This window comes from Arachis hypogaea, chromosome 16, assembly GCF_003086295.3.
Source record: "Arachis hypogaea cultivar Tifrunner chromosome 16, arahy.Tifrunner.gnm2.J5K5, whole genome shotgun sequence".
NCBI lineage: Eukaryota > Viridiplantae > Streptophyta > Magnoliopsida > Fabales > Fabaceae > Arachis > Arachis hypogaea.
In genome coordinates this window covers 2,178,709-2,195,670 of record NC_092051.1, presented here as the reverse complement: position 1 = coordinate 2,195,670, position 16,962 = coordinate 2,178,709, and the positions used below count along the sequence as shown (strand labels likewise).

Genomic DNA, 16,962 nt, shown 5'->3' with positions numbered 1-16,962 from the left:
GCATTAGGATGAGTAGTAGATGGAGATGATATAGTGGACACATCAACAATGATTTTATTATCAAAAGTCAGAGAATGTACAGACTTGGCATCAATAGCATTCTGAACTTCAGAATTTGGGGAGTTAACAGACTTAGACACACATTTATGCTCATTTTGAGAGGGCTCACATTTGTTTCTTGACACAACAACTGAATTTGTTGACAAACAAGAACTATTATAACAAGAGCCAGAATTTGAATCAGCAAAAGAAGACACAAGAGATTTATTCAAACACAATCTTGGAATAACTAAATCTTGAAGCTTATAAATTCCTCCCTCAGCAGTGCCTTGGAGAAGAAGCTTCCGGAAATCCTGATCACGCACAGCACAATAGTTAGGCCAGAACTCAAAATACACATGATTATCCGCTGCAAATTTCGAGACGCTTAAAAGATTTTGTGTGATAGTTGGTGCATGAAGAAGATTATTCAATTTGTAATACATATTATGAGAACTATCATATAACAAAGAGGAACCTATAGTAGGGACAGAAATACCTTGACCATTACCCACAAAGAGATCAAGACCTTGAGCATTATTGGTGGCAGTCATAAGATTGTTGCGATCATTAGTCACGCAGTGGCTTGCACCCGAATCAGGGTACCATGAAGATTCTGCCACAGAGGACGATGATGGTGCAGTGTAATATGCGCGAGGTTGGTGAAAATTGGAAGATGGTGGTGGTGGGACATAATTGCCAAAGGGGATTTGAGCGGCATTTTGAGAAGAGTTATTCTGGAAACTTTGGTCAAAACGGAAGTAACATGTTTGCACAACATGGCCAAGGCGGCCACAAGGCGTGGAGAGGAAAATCTTCCCCCTCTTCCAAATCTACCACCTCTGGCACGACGAACAAACGTGCCTCTACCATTATTGGGAAAGAACATGGATGACTGAGTTAAATTCGCCATGGGTATACCAGTTTCTGGTCACTTAAAGCGATCTAGCATATCTTCATATGCTAGCAAAAATGATTCTGCTTCAACTACAATAAAGGAAGATAACCTAGACATAACGGATGAGATATAACCTGAGAATTCTTCTGGAAGACCATAAAGAATAATTTGGATATGGTCATCATCAGGAGGTTGATATCCAATTGAGAAGAGTGCATCAACAAGCTTTTGAATTTTCTGAAGATATTTTTTCTCTGAACCAGTTTTTCTTACAGATCGCAGCTGTGACTTGAGACTTTGAATTCTGGTCTTGGATGTGGTAGTGAAGTAGGACTGAATGATGATCCATGCCTCATAAAACTAGGTGCATTGAACAATTCTGTTCTTGAACAAATCGGAAATTGAGGCAAGAATCCAAGTGAGAAGGGCAATATCCTTCTTCTTCCATTCCTTGAAAGTTTGCGATTCAGTGTTTGCGACTTTTTCGGCATCAATACTAAATCTTGAAGGGACTTTAGATCCATCGAGATGATCTTGCAACTCAAGAAGCTCAATCGTGAGAAGAACTTGTTGAGACCAACTAGAAAAATTATTTTTCGCCAATTTATCAATTAGAGGAACCAGGGAAACTTTGTTAAAATTGTCAGCAAGAATTAACGCCATTAATGAAAAATGATGAAGGAAATACAAATACAGATATTGAAGAACAAAGAGAAGAATAGATGATTACGGGAAGAATGAAAAAATTTTATGAGAATTCAGGCTCTTGATACTATATTAGGGTTGTACCAAGAAGCATAAAAGAGAATAGAGAGAGAACAGAGAAGGAGTAATGACTGAAATGAATTATATCACTCAAAGAACTTGGGCCTAGCTAGTTTATATAACATACACCCTTAGTAGACCTGAGAGAGTTAATTAATTCCTCTAAAAATTGAACAGTAAATTATATCTAACTCTATAACTATCTTACTCACTAACATGTAGTTAACTTTATGTACTTCTATTATAATTAATTATCATCAACATTAAACTAATAAAAAAATAATTTAGATAATACAATAACAGTCTATATGAATGCCAATCTTCCAACATATGGGATAAAGCAAAGAATAAAAGCCGATTCCATAGATCCTGAAAGAGTTAAGAGGCATTTGTTGGTTCTAGTTGAAGCTTTTGTGAAGCATTCACCTTTTCTTATTGCTTTGCTTCATGCTCTTGGAAAGAAATAGCTTCAGTTGCTTGATTGAGGAAATTAAATGTGTAGGCGATCTGGTTCTAAAACATCACCTATAACTAATTTTACTAGTGATTAAAATTAAATATTGTTTAAATTATATTATTTAAAATTATTTTTAGATAAATAATTATAAAAAAGGATATGAATGTAAACTTCGAGTAATTAGTGAATAATTAACTAATAAATTAATTATTAATCAAATAAATAAAAAAATAAAATTTTATAATTTAATATGATAGAGAAAATTAAAACAAAAATTTTGACACTAATTTCAAAGAATTTAGCCCAAAATTGAGCCAAACGGACCTAACCGAGCCCAGAATGGGCCCAAGGCCAACCTAAGCCCACAATACATAAGAGGATCAGCTCTTCTTCTTTCCCAAATAAGAGAAATACGATGAAAGCAAAGGGAAATGAGAAGAACACAAGTGAAATACCCCAAATCCTCACTCAAACTTCATTCCGCCATAACTTTCGATCCGGAGCTTCGATTAACGAGCCGTCAGCGGTCACGTGTTTGTCTCGGAATCCTCTACGAAACCCACCCAACAATTTGGTAAGGAATCAGCTTTTTCTCTCCCAATATCTCTCTCCTTAAATTCGAAAATGTTAGGTTCTTGGGCTTTGAGATTTTGTGATTTAATGATGTTAGGTGTGCTCAAGTAGTGCGGAATCACTGGGCCTTGTCCCAATTCCCTGTGGGTAAGGTGAGGAATCTTTAAACCTTGTGAAATTGTGTATATAGCAAACCCTATATTGATTTAGTGGTGTTTATATGATATTAGATGAAATTATATGTATTGGTGGCAAATTTGTGGAGTTGGAAGCTAAATTTTCTGTTTGGAAATATTCGGAGCTTTGGGTTTTATGGAACGGTGGTCATTTGTGGCGTTCCGAGCTTAGGGGAGAATTCGGCCAAGGTATGGTTTAGGTTTCACATATTTAATATATAATGTTTTGTGAAAACTTATGCTAGATGACCATAGGATAGGTTGAAATATATGAGTATATTTAATACTTAGTAACCTTGAATAGAATTGTGATATGGATTTGGTGTTGTTGGATGGATGTTGAATTGATGATTGTTGGTTTTATGACATGAATGTCTATGCTTAGAATAAGTATACCATGATTTAATTGATGCATTTGAAGGATTGATGTATGATATTGTTAAATGAAATTAAGGTATGATAACATGTGATGGTTGTTGTGGTGTTAAGGAAGGTGTACTGTATTGATGAATTAGGGGTATGGTAAGTTGGAGTGAAGTTGTTCTTTGAGAAAATTGAGGTTTTGAATTTGGTGAAAAATTAGTTTTTGGTCAAATTTTGGCGAGCTATAATTTGGCTTCCAACCCTCCAAATGATTTTAAATTTATTTTATATAAAAATTGGGTCCGTGAAGTTTACGCCGTTTAAAGAACGGAAGAAAAAGGATTCAAAACGAAAAAGTTATGCGCGTCGGAAGTTTGAAGTTAAAAACTGAAAATCTGCAGCTTTTGAAACTTAGTGAAATTTTTGGAAAAACGCATGTCCACGCGTACGCGTGACATGGAATTTTTGCGTACGCATATACCCCCTTCACGGACAAATACTACTGCCTGGTTTACATGCGTACGCGTAATCAGGGGATGCGTACGCGTCTTGGCCTAAACGCGTATCGACGCGTACGCGTGACCCACGCGTACCTATTTCAGCAAAATTGTATTTTATGTTTCCAAGCCTAATTTCAAACTTCTAAACCTCCGTTTTCATTCTTTTAGCCTAAACTATAGTAGTAAGTCTAGTAATGAGCTGAAGTTAGGAAAATGTGATAACTTGAGGGTGAAGTAATAATCTTAAATGATGAATTAGGTACAGATTGCGATGATATGAGGTGTATGTATGAGACCATGATAAACTATGGCTATAAAGAATGAATGTAAGGAAATGATAATGATATATGATGAGATTTGAGATGACTGTGTGTGGCCATAATGGTCGAGATGTGTGTGTGGCCGAAACGGTTGAGATGGCAAGGTCTGGGTGTGATCCCGCTTGCGTTTTAACTTGAAAATGTATTCGGATGGCAAGTTGAGGATGGAAGTTCCCTCTCTTGTCGTGATGAGGGTGTGGTGAAGGTGAAAAGGCACACTCCTTCGATGTAGAAAGACACACTCCTTCGTATCTCCTCCAGGAGAAGGTGGAAAGGCACACTCATTCGATGTGGAAAGGTACTCTCCTTCGTTTATGATCCTCTTGGAGATGCGCAACCTAGAGACAAATATCTGGGTTAGCTACCAGATGTGTCGGGTTCTGACAAAGTAACCGATGCGTGAGCTCACGGCTAGTAGGAAAGGCATGCATCATATGGATTTGTCTGTTTGCTTTGGTTTACTTTCTTGGGATTGCCTACTTGTTATTTCATGCTTAACTGCTATATGTTCTATTTGTTGTATCTGTATTCTACTTGCATTTACTTTGTTTGCTTTGTTTGCCTGTGTGGATCTTCTGGTATTTTAGAGGGAAGTTAAGGAAGGAGAATAATTGAGGGTTTTAGTGAGAGTTGAGTTAGAATGGAGAACCTTAGTGGACCACCCTGATTATGGCTTTTGTATTTGAATTCTTTAAGTTTTATAATCAAGAGCGTCGGAGTTCTAAGATTGCCTTTGACTTTCCCGGGACCTTATTTATTATATATGTGGGCACCTTAACCATACTAAGAATTTCCGGTTTTCATTCCATACAATATTGTTGTTTTTCAGATTCAGGTTGAGAAGCACCACTCTGTATTCTGGAGACTCGGGTGAAGCGAAGAACTTTTGGGGCTCGGAGACGTATTTTGTTTATATTTATGTATGTATATAGATTCTCTACCTTGTATTTTATGTTTGTCCCTCTTAGAGGTTGACTCGGAGAAACAGGTTGTCATTTTCTACTTTGGGTCATTTTGGGATTCTCTTATATATATGTATGTATATACTTATTTGCTTTGGCCGGTTCTAGCTTCGCAAGCCGAGTCAGAAGCCTTGCTATATGTATCTTTGGATTTCTTCTCTCATATTTATCGCTTACGTGAGTGATGCGATTTTCTAGTTAACGCTTTGCTTAACTTTTCTTCACAGGCTTCTAGATAAAATTTCTTTCAACTATTATTACTTTTAGAGGTCGTAATACCTTGCCACCTCAGCTTTATGACTTAAGCATAAGACTTTGTGTGGTAGGGTGTTACATTATTGTATCAGAGCAGTTCGTTCCCGTAGAGCCTGGGGAATAGACTGACTATACTTCTGAGCATACTCTGGCTGTGTGTACATGCTATTTAGGATGTCTTCTTGACATATATAGCATAAATGTTCATGAGCATTACCTTTAGAGATTTGAAGCACTGGACTTTAGATATTAAGACTGATCACCTTAATATCAACTGTTCGGTGTGGACAAGACCCAAAGAGCGTCTCGTGGACGCGAGTAAAGTGATACGGTTGATGATATGGTGACTGGTGTACGAGCAATTGCTGAAGGAATGGAGTGGATAATAGAGGAATTATGATGTAGGTGGTAATGAATTTGGTGGTGAAAGATAACCAAGGGATTCACATGATGGTGATTCATATGGGACTCGTTCAAAGGAGCATCGGGTTCTGATGTAAGATTATTCTCTCTTTCTCTGGGTTTTCGCTTTCATATTTCATGGCCCTATTCCTTTTGCTCTTTTAGGAGAAATATTTAGTTTGTCATGATGTTGTCCTAGTGCCTAGTATATTTTTTGTGAAACTGACCCTTGAATGTATATTTGTTTTATGAAGAATATTTTTAGTCATTATTGAATATGCCAATGATTGCTTTTGTTAATCTCTCCAATAAATAATCAATACAATATTTTTCTGTCCAAAATAAGTGTTCCTACATTTTCACTGCTCAGTATTATATCACTTCTTACTGTTGCTTTCATCAGTTAGCAATTCTTGTTCAATTAAAATTTATTTTGAAGTTTTGCTGCATGTCTCGTTATGATATTTCAACTTTGAAGGTCCCTGCTTCACCTTCTGGATATGAAAGGGAGAATTATAGGAATGAGAGGAGGCATCACAGAGATGAGTCCAGAAGTGGTAGCAGAAGACTGCAACATGTTGACAATTTTGAAAGTAAGGAGCCTTATTTTGTGCTTAATAATATCTGTTTTGCCCTTGTTTAGTTGATAATTGATCTGAGATACTTTAAATAGATGATTTTAAGCTGATCACTAACAAAATGTCTAGAAAGGTTCCATGGTTTCATTATGGTCGTTTCTAATAATATGCATGTACATCTTGTCATGTGTTCAGGATGAAGTGACTGATAAGTCCGAGTTTGGCGAAGAACACAAGTATGAGATTACTGAAAGCATGCGCGCAGAGATGGAATATGATGCTGACCGGGCATGGTAATTATGATAATTAAACTTCATTTTGAGAAGTATCCATTTTGAGGTTGTGTTAAATCCTTGTATTTGACATGTGTGGTGTTAAGTTCTTGGAAAATAATTTGGTTCCTTTTCTATGCTTGTCTTCTATAATACGTGCTCGGTCAAATTTAGGTTAAAATTTTAGTTCTTTGAAAAGATCCAAAATTTGAGATTTTGACACATCATACAAGTTTGACCTTCTGATAGGGTTGAAGTTATAGATGACCTTTTAAGCCTTAACATATATTGTGTAATTTTCAAACTTTCACTTTTTGATGTATAATACATCAATCTGATTAAGATTATCTTTGTGTAGGTATGATAGAGAGGAAGGTAGCACAATGTTCGATGGTGGAGATAACTCATCCCTTTTTTCTTGGAGACGAGGCTACCTTTCAAAAAAAAGAGGCTGAGCTTGCCAAAAGACTGCTAAATAACTAAACATTAAGAATTCTAATTATAATGTAAACTAATATTTGCTGCAAACCGTTATACACAGAGCTTCTTGTTACTTGCAAATTTTTCTTGGATAAATTAAAGATAGTTCCTCACTTCCTTGTCATAAGTAGAACTGATACATATTAAAACTGAAATGTCACATATGAAGATGTTCTATACACCGTGTTATATATCTTATATATGCAGCATGGATTGTGCATTGATTTTAGCAACTTGCATTTAGTTATCTTGTTAAAGTAATCAGGAGTTGTTAACAAATAACAGACTAGAAGAGATGGGACCAAGATGTCCCTTGCTCAGAGCAAGAAATTGTCTCAGCTCACAGCTGATAATGCTCAATGGGAGGACAGACAACTGCTGAGATCAGGAGCCGTTAGAGGTACAGAGGTTTAGACTGAGTTTGATGATGAGGAAGAACGCAACTTTATTCTTCTGGTGCATGGTAAATCTTCATCTGGCTAATTGATGTTTTATGCAGTTTGTATGGCATTCACCTCTTTGATTATTTTTTACCAACATTTACAGATACAAAACCTCCATTCCTTGATGGCAGAGTTGTCTTTACTAAGCAGGCAGAGCCAATTATGCCAATAAAAGATCCAACATCTGACATGGCTATAATTTCTCGTAAAGGATCTACTCTGGTCAGAGAAATACGTGAGAAACAGAGTTCAAATAAGTCTCGCCAACGTTTTTGGGAGCTTGCAGGCTCAAAACTTGGCGATATCTTAGGTGTTGAAAAGACAGCAGAACAGGTATTCTTCTGGAACAGTTGTGATCTTTGCTTTCTCTTACTGGTGTATAAAGACTTATCCTTTTTAAAATCCTTTCAAATGCAGATTGATGCAGACACTGCTACAGTGGGTGAACAGGGTGAAATAGATTTTAAGGAAGAAGCTAAGTTTTCACAGCATTTGAAAAAGGAAGAGGCTGTGAGTGATCTTGCCAAGTCAAAGAGTATTGCAGAGCAAAGGCAATATCTGCCCATTTTTTCAGTGCGAGATGACCTATTACAGGTTGGTTTTTTCTTTATTGTATGTGTATCTCATAATCAACTAAGAGAAAAAGTGGGAGATTAATATTAAAAATTGAATGTGGTACCCACAAAAACGTTTTGCCCTCTCACTTGTGAAGAAAGTGAGAAGCAAATAGAGCCAGTGGTTCATATATGTTGCAATAATTTGTTGATATACACTTGTGTAGGTAATTCGAGAAAATCAGATTGTGGTAGTGGTTGGAGAAACTGGCTCAGGAAAGACAACCCAATTGACACAGGTGCATTGTCCTTTTCTTTTCTTTTCAATTATTTACATGATCATGTTTGTCCAATCAAGACAGAAATTTGACATTTGAGTTTTCTGAACAGTATCTGCATGAGGATGGCTACACTATAAAAGGTATAGTAGGTTGCACCCAACCCAGGCGTGTGGCAGCTATGAGTGTGGCCAAGAGAGTCAGTGAGGAGATGGAGACAGAGCTGGGTGAGAAGGTTGGCTATGCTATACGGTTTGAGGATGTGACTGGGCCAAATACCATTATAAAGGTAAACACTTATTTTATGACACTGGAACTATTGTGCTATTGAGTGTGGTTTCTTTTCATTGTATTTATCCTTTGAGCATACACAAGTCTAGCATATACATTAGTTATGTGGACACATTATTAACTTTTGTTGCTATGTACTCTAAACTAAAATGGTTGAATTTTACAGTACATGACAGATGGGGTTCTTCTACGAGAAACACTCAAAGACTCTGATCTAGACAAGTATCGGTACGAAAATATTGAGAAAATTCACCCTCAACAATGACATTTATGGTGTTTCTGCAAAAAAAATAACGTTAGTATCTGAAACTATTGCAGGGTTATTGTCATGGATGAAGCCCATGAAAGATCATTAAACACGGATGTTCTTTTTGGAATATTGAAGAAAGTTGTAGCTCGGCGTCGTGATTGAAGTTGATTGTCACATCAGCAACTCTGAATGCACAGAAATTTTCACATTTCTTCGGAAGGTGAGTTTCAGCTCCTCAATCTTGTCTAATATCTCATTTTCCACATTTTGGTTGGTTCACGATCTAATTAGGGCATTCTTGCAGTGTGCCAATTTATCATATTCCTGGGAGAACATTTCCTGCGACTACATTATGGAGGAAAACTCCAGTTGAAGATTATGTTGAAGGTGCAGTGCAGCAGGCCATGAGGATTCACATTACTAGTCCTCCAGGTGACATTCTTATCTTCATGACTAGCCAAGATGAGATTGAGGCAGCTTGCTACGCCCTTGCAGAAAGAATGGAGCAGATGGTCTCTTCTTCAAAGAAAGCATTCCCTAAACTCTTGATTCTACCCATATACTCTCAGCTTCCTGCTGATTGCAGGCTAAGATATTCCAGAGAGCTGAAGATGGAGCCCGAAAATGCATCGTTGCCACTAACATCGCTGAGACATCATTGACTGTGGATGGTATCTTCTATGTCATAGACACAGGTTATGGTAAAATGAAGGTGTATAACCCAAGGATGGGAATGGACGCTCTCCAAGTCTTCCCCGTCAGCCGTGCTGCTGCTGATCAGCGTGCTGGTCGAGCTGGGCCTGGTACATGTTGTCGACTGTACACAGAGAGTGCTTACCTAAATGAAATGTTGCCCAGCCCTGTCCCTGAGATTCAAAGGACTAACCTCGGCAATGTGGTCTTGTTGCTGAAATCTCTTAAAGTTGATAATTTACTTGATTTTGATTTCATGGACCCACCTCCGCAAGATAATATTCTCAATTCTATGTACCAGTTGTGGGTATTGGGTGCCGTTAACAATGTGGGTGCCTTAACAGATCTTGGCTGGAAAATGGTTGAGTTTCCACTGGACCCTCCACTTGCCAAGATGCTTTTGATGGGTGAACAGCTAGGGTGCCTTGAGGAGGTTCTGACGATTGTTTCCATGCTTTCAGTACCGTCAGTTTTCTTTAGACCCAAGGACCGAGCAGAGGAGAGTGATGCTGCACGCGAAAGATTTTTTGTGCCAGAATCTGATCACTTAACCCTGTACAATGTCTATCAGCAATGGAAACAGCATGATTACAGAGGTGACTGGTGTAATGATCATTTTTTGCATGTTAAAGGTCTAAGAAAGGCCAGAGAGGTGAGATCCCAGCTGCTTGATATTCTCAAGACACTGAAGATCTCTCTAACCACCTGTTGGCCTGATACAGACATAGTCAGAAAAGCAATTTGCTCAGCATACTTCTACAATGCAGCAAGATTAAAGGGTGTTGGAGAGTATGTCAACTGCCGGACTGGGATGCCGTGTCATCTACACCCCAGTAGCGCACTCTATGGCATGGGTCACTGGTTCAACCGATGAGTTACTGGTTGAACCGGTTGATCCGGTCCTATGTAAATAAAAAATAAAAAATAGTTAAAAGTTTAAAATTAAAATTTAAAATACATATTTTTACTAACATTGTAAAAATATCAAGTTATTTTAAAACAATATGAAATATGAACAATAAATATTTTATTATTTTTACACTATCATAAATATTTTTATTTTGTTTTTATATTAAAATAACTATTATTTTTAAATTTTAATAATTTATTAATTAGTTTATATCTATTATACTATTAGATACTACAAATATTTATTAAAAAATAATATTAATAGATATTGTATAATTATAAAAAGATAAGTGAGTTTATAATTAAAATAAAAATAAATTAAATTAAAATAAATTATTTGATGAAAAATATCTATATGTATTATAATTTGCATAAATTTTAATAAGAAGTTTAGTGGTCTGGTGGTTGTAGAGTGTTTTTGTTTCCTTGAGGGCAAGGGTCCGAACCTTACCTCAAGCATTTTGGAAATATTTTCACTCCCAATAGTTCGGTCGGACCGGTTTGCACCAGTTCGATTCCTTGTACAGTCTAAACACCAAATTGGTATAGGATTCGGTTCATCGATTTTTCGGTTGAATCGGTCAGTCCGGTCCAATTTTTATAACAATGGTTTACCTTGTATTTTGTAATTTTTTTTTTTTTGTTAAAGTAGTAGTTTTAGTTATACCAATGAGGAATTAATTGGGATATTTGAAATTCGACCCAAAATCTAGTTTATTTTTTATACCGATCCTTCCTAATGTAATTGGGTTATAAGAATTTTACGGACCGATTTGCACCGGTTCGATTCCTTGTACAGTCTAAACACCAAATTGGTATAGGATTCGGTTTACCGATTTTTCGGTTGAATCGGCCAGTCCGGTCCAATTTTTATAACAATGGTTTACCTTGTATTTTGTAATTTTTTTTTTGTTAAAGTAGTAGTTTTAGTTATACCAATGAGGAATTAATTGGGATATTTGAAATTCGACCCAAATATAGTTTATTTTTTATACCGATCCTTCCTAATGTAATTGGGTTATAAGAATTTTACCAATAATATAAAATTAGGTTATAGAAAAATCTTAAGACTTAGATGTAATAAAACTAAAGAGGTTTTTAGGTTGTTCTTTTCAATACCAAAAAAATATAAACTTATTTAGGTGACTTTCAATCAGCCCAAACACAAATTATAAAAATAATTAAAATGATTCAAATTTAGAGTTTGTATGGTCACTTAGCAAATTTCATCCTACATCACCCATAAGTTAACAAGATAACAAATAGTTGAAAAGTTTGACAAAAAAAAAACAAAAAATTTTTTTTTTTTTTTTGTTAAAGTAGTAGTTTTGGTTATACCAATGAGGTATTAATTGGGATATTTGAAATCTGACCCAAAATCTAGTTTATTTTTTATACCGATCTTTCTTAATGTAATTGGGTTATAAGAATTTTACCAATAATATAAAATTAGGTTATAGGAAAATCTTAAGACTTAGATGTAATAAAACTAAAGAGATTTTTAGGTTGTTGTTTTCAATACCAAAAAAATATAAACTTATTTGGGTGACTTTCAATCAGCCCAAACACAAATTATAAAAATAATTAAAATGATTCAAATTTAGAGTTTGTATGGTCACTTAACAAATTTCATCCTACATCACCCATAAATTAACAAGATAATAAATAGTTGAAAAGTTTGACAAAAAAAAAAAAAAACAAAATAGCTAGGAAGAAAATAAAACAAAAAATAACAAAGCTTCTTATTAATAATAATTTATTATTTCATGAATATATGTATGTAATATATATAAACCACTATTGGAATTTGAAAGAAGTTAAGATGTTCTTGAATTTAGACAAAAGAGTCAAAATTTGCGTTAATGCCACTATATATATATATTAAAGACAAACTTTTATACATATTTCTATATTTATATATAGAGGTGATATCAGTCATAAATTAAGATATGAATCAACCAACTGAGAATTTGTTAGTCACCAGTTATTGTAATTGCTGCATTGGATTCATGTGAATGTGTCCAAGAGAAGAGGATCATATTTTTAAGAACGAAGTCATGGAAACATTGCTTTTAAATTCAAATGAAATAACGTAGTTTAACTGTCTAAGTACAGAAAAAAGATTTGTATTTGAGGCTGGTAGACCATTGGGTTTGAATAAGGTTCAAGGATTTAGCCTAAAGAAAAAAAATATTCAAATTTACAAAGTAACAAAAATATAATATAATTAGACTATTTGAAATTCGACTCAAAACCTAGTTTGTTTTTTATACCAATCCTTCCTAATGTAATTAGGTTACAGGAGTTTTACCAAAAAATAAAATTAGGTTATAAAAAAATCTTAGGACTTAGATGTAATAAAACTGGCTCAGGATAATAAAGAGGCATTTAGACTGTTCTTTTCAATACCAAAAAAAATATAACCTATTTGGGTGACTCCCAATAAGTCCAAATACAAATTATAAAAACAATTAAAATGATTCAAATTTAGAATTTATAAGGTTACTTAGCAGATCTCATTCCACATCACTCATAAGTTAACATGATAACAAATAGCTGAAAAGCTTGACCAAAAAATAAAAACAAAATAGCCAGAAAAAAATAAAACAAAAAATAACAAAGCTTCTTATTAATAATAATTTATTATTTCATGAATATGTGTATATAATATATGTAAACCACTATTGAAATTTAGAAGAAACTAAGATGCTCTTGAATTTAGATAAAAAAGTCAAAGCTTGCTTTGATGCTACTTAATATATATATACAAAAACTTCCATACATATTTCTATATTTATATATAGAGGTGATGTGAGTTATGAATTAGGATATGAATCAACCAACTAAAAATTTGCTCGTCACCAGTTGTTGCAATTCAAGAGAAAAGAATCATGTTTTTAAGAACGAAGTCATGAAAACAATGCTTTCAGGTTCATATGAAATAACGTAGTTTAACTGTATAAGTACAGAAAAAAGATCTGTATTTGAGGCCAGTAGATTGTTGGATTTAAATAAGGTTCAACGGTTTAGTCTAAAGAAAAAAAAAATATTTAAATTTGCAAAGTAACAAAAATATAATGTAATTGGACTATTTGAAATCTGATCCAAAACCTAGTTTATTTTTTATACCAATCTTTTCTAATATAATTGGGTTACAGGGTGTTTTACCAAAATACAAAATTGGGTTATAGAAAAATCTTAGGACTTAGATGTAATAAAACTGGTTCAGGATAATAAAGAAGTATTTGAGCTGTTCTTTTCATACCAGAAAAAATATAAATCTGTTTCGGTGACTCCTAATAAGCCCAAACACAAATTATTAAAACAATTAAAATTATTTAAATTTAGGGTTTGTAAGGTCACTTAGTAAATCTCATCCCACATTACCCAAAAGTTAACAAGATAACAAATAGTTAGAAAATCTAACCAAAAAATTAAAAACAAAATAGCTAGAAGAAAAATAAAACAAAAAGTAAAAAGCTTATTATTAAAAAAATTTATTATTTCATGAATATGTGTATATAATATATGTAAATCAATATTGGAATTTGAAAGAAGTTAAGATGCTCTTGAATTTGGACAAAAGAGTCAAAGCTTGCTTTAATGCTACTTAATATATATATTAGAGACAAAAAATTTTAAACATATTTCTATATTTATATATAGAGCGATGTCAGTCATAAATTAGGATATGAATCAACCAACTGAGAATTTGTTAGTCACCAGTTGTTGTAATTACTGCATGCAGTTCATGTGAATGTGTCTAAGGGAAGAGAATTGTATTTTTAAGAACGAAGTCATGAAAACATTGCTTTCAAATTCATATGAAATAACGTAGTTTAACTGTCTAAGTACAGAAAAAGGATATGTATTTGAATATGGTAGACCATTAAATTTGAATAAGGTTCAAGAGTTTAGCCTAAAGAAAAAAATATTCAAATTTGCAAAGTAACAAAATATAATGTAATTGGGCTATTTAAAATCCGACCCAAAATCTAGTTTGTTTTTTATACCAATCCTTTCTAATGTAATTGGGTTACAGGAGTTTTACCAAAAAATAAAATTGGGTTATACTGACACAGGATAATAAAAAAGTATTTGGGCTGTTCTTTTCAAAATCAGAAAAAATATAACCTATTTGGGTGACTCCCAATAAGTCCAAACACAAAAATTTCTTATTAATAATAATTTATTATTTCATGAATATGTGTATGTAATATATGTAAATTACTATTGAAATTTGGAAGAAGTTAAGATGTTCTTGAATTTAGACAAAAGATTCAAAGCTTGCTTTAATGCTACTTAATATATATATAGAAAAAGAACAAAAACTTCCATACATATTTTTATATTTATATGTAGAGGTGATGTCAGTTATGAATTAAGATATGAATTAACCAACTGAGAATTTACTTGTCACCAATTGCATGCGGTTCATGTGAATGTGTCCAAGAGAAGAGAATCGTGTTTTTAAGAACGACGTCATGGAAACATTGCTTTCAAGTTCATATGAAATAACGTAGTTTCACTGTCTAAATATAGAAAAAGGATCTGTATTTGAGGCCGGTAGACTGTTGGATTTGAATAAAGTTCAAGGGTTTAGCCTAAAGAAAAAAAATATTCGAATTTGCAAAGTAACAAAAATATAATATAATTAAGCTATTTGAAATTCGACCCAAAACCTAGTTTGTTTTTTATACCAATTCTTCCTAATGTAATTGGGTTACAGGAGTTTTACCAAAAAATAAAATTGGGTTATAGAAAAATTTTAGAACTTAGATGTAATGAAACTGGCTCAGGATAATAAAGAGGCATTTGGGCTTTCTTTTCTTTACCAGAAAAATTATAAACCTATTTGGGTGACTCCCAATAAGCTAAACACAAATTATAAAAACAATTAAAATGATTTAAATTTTGGGTTTATAAGATTACTTAACAAATCTCATCCCACATCACCCGTAAGTTAACAAGATAACAAATAGTTGAAAAATTTGACCAAAAAAATAAAAATCAAATAACTAGAAGGAAAATAAAACAAAAAGCAACAAAGTTTCTTATTAATAATAATTAATTATTTCATAAATATGCGTATATAATATATGTAAACCAGCCACTATTAAAATTTGAAAGAAACTAAGATGCTCTTGAATTTAGAGAAAAGAGTCAAAATTTGTTTTAATGCTACTTAATATATATATATATATATATAGACAAAAACTTTTGTAACGTATATATATATATAGACAAAAACTTTTGTAACGTATTTTTATATTTATATAGAGAGGTGATGTTAGTCATAAATTAGGATATAAATTAACTAACTAAAAATTTGTCAAGTAGTTACTAGCTGTTGCAATTCCTGCACTCGATTCATATGAATGTGTTCAAAAGAAGAGGATCGTGTTTTTAAGAACGAAGTTATGAAGACATTACTTTCAATTTCATATGAAATAATGTAGTTTAATTGTTTAAGTACAGAGAAGGAGTCTAAATTTGGGATTGATAGATTATTGTTCAGTTTGAAAAGGATTTAAGGGTTTAGCCTAAAGAAAAATTAAAAAAATATTCAAATATGCAAAGTAACAAAAATTACTATTTTTAAATTATAAAAATTCATATTATGCTGTTTAGTATTATTTTTGAAAAATATTTTTAATTTTTTAAAAAGTTAATTTAAAATTTTTAAAAAATATAAAAATATTACTTTTCTCATTTTCGATGGGTTATTTTATCAATTTTATTTAAAAAAATTTTGACTTCAAAATAAAAAAAAAGCTCTATGAAAAATATTTTCTGTTTTTATTAAAAATACTGGCTCTCCACCACCATCTTCAGATCATGTTTAATTGTTTACCGTCCTTCCACCATAATTTTCACACAATGTTCTATCTAAACTATCTGAAGCATATGTCCTTTTCATGTATTTTTTTTATCATTCTGTCTCTCTATTTTTATTATTAAATTTGTATTTAAAATTATGTGTGGTATGAAATCTCAACTTTAATTTTATTTTTTTTCATGTGATTTTGTTTTTATATATATAGCTTGCTATTTTTTTATAATTGTTAAAGCAAGTTCTCAACCCCATAAAAGAGGAGAAAATTCTAGTAAAAATAGCACATAAAATAAAATAACAAAACATACATGTCATATATTTTACATTTGTTTTCTATTTTTACACCTATCATATCATACACAATTAAATACTAAACACTAACTACGCAATAATTTTTTTGACATTATCATCAAAATTATTGTGAATTAAAATTTTATTAAAAGGTATTTGTTATCATTATTATTTTAATATCTATTTTCTTGTATAAAAAATTATATTTTTTGATTCATTTCTTCAAATACTATAACTTTAAAATATTTCTGATCTATAATTAAAAATTTAAACACAAAATAATTTATTTATAAGCTATTATTAATAAAAAAATTATATTTTAAACTTTTTTTTAATTTATTTAAATTATTTATTCAATTAGATTGCCAGTTTACTTT

At 32.7% G+C, this 16,962-nt stretch overlaps 1 pseudogene; it reads left to right on the top strand.

Moving 5' to 3' along the window:
• Positions 1-2,536: 2,536 nt before the first annotated feature.
• LOC112756473 (pre-mRNA-splicing factor ATP-dependent RNA helicase DEAH7-like) lies at positions 2,537-11,358 on the top strand (annotated as a pseudogene).
• Positions 11,359-16,962: the final 5,604 nt, after the last annotated feature.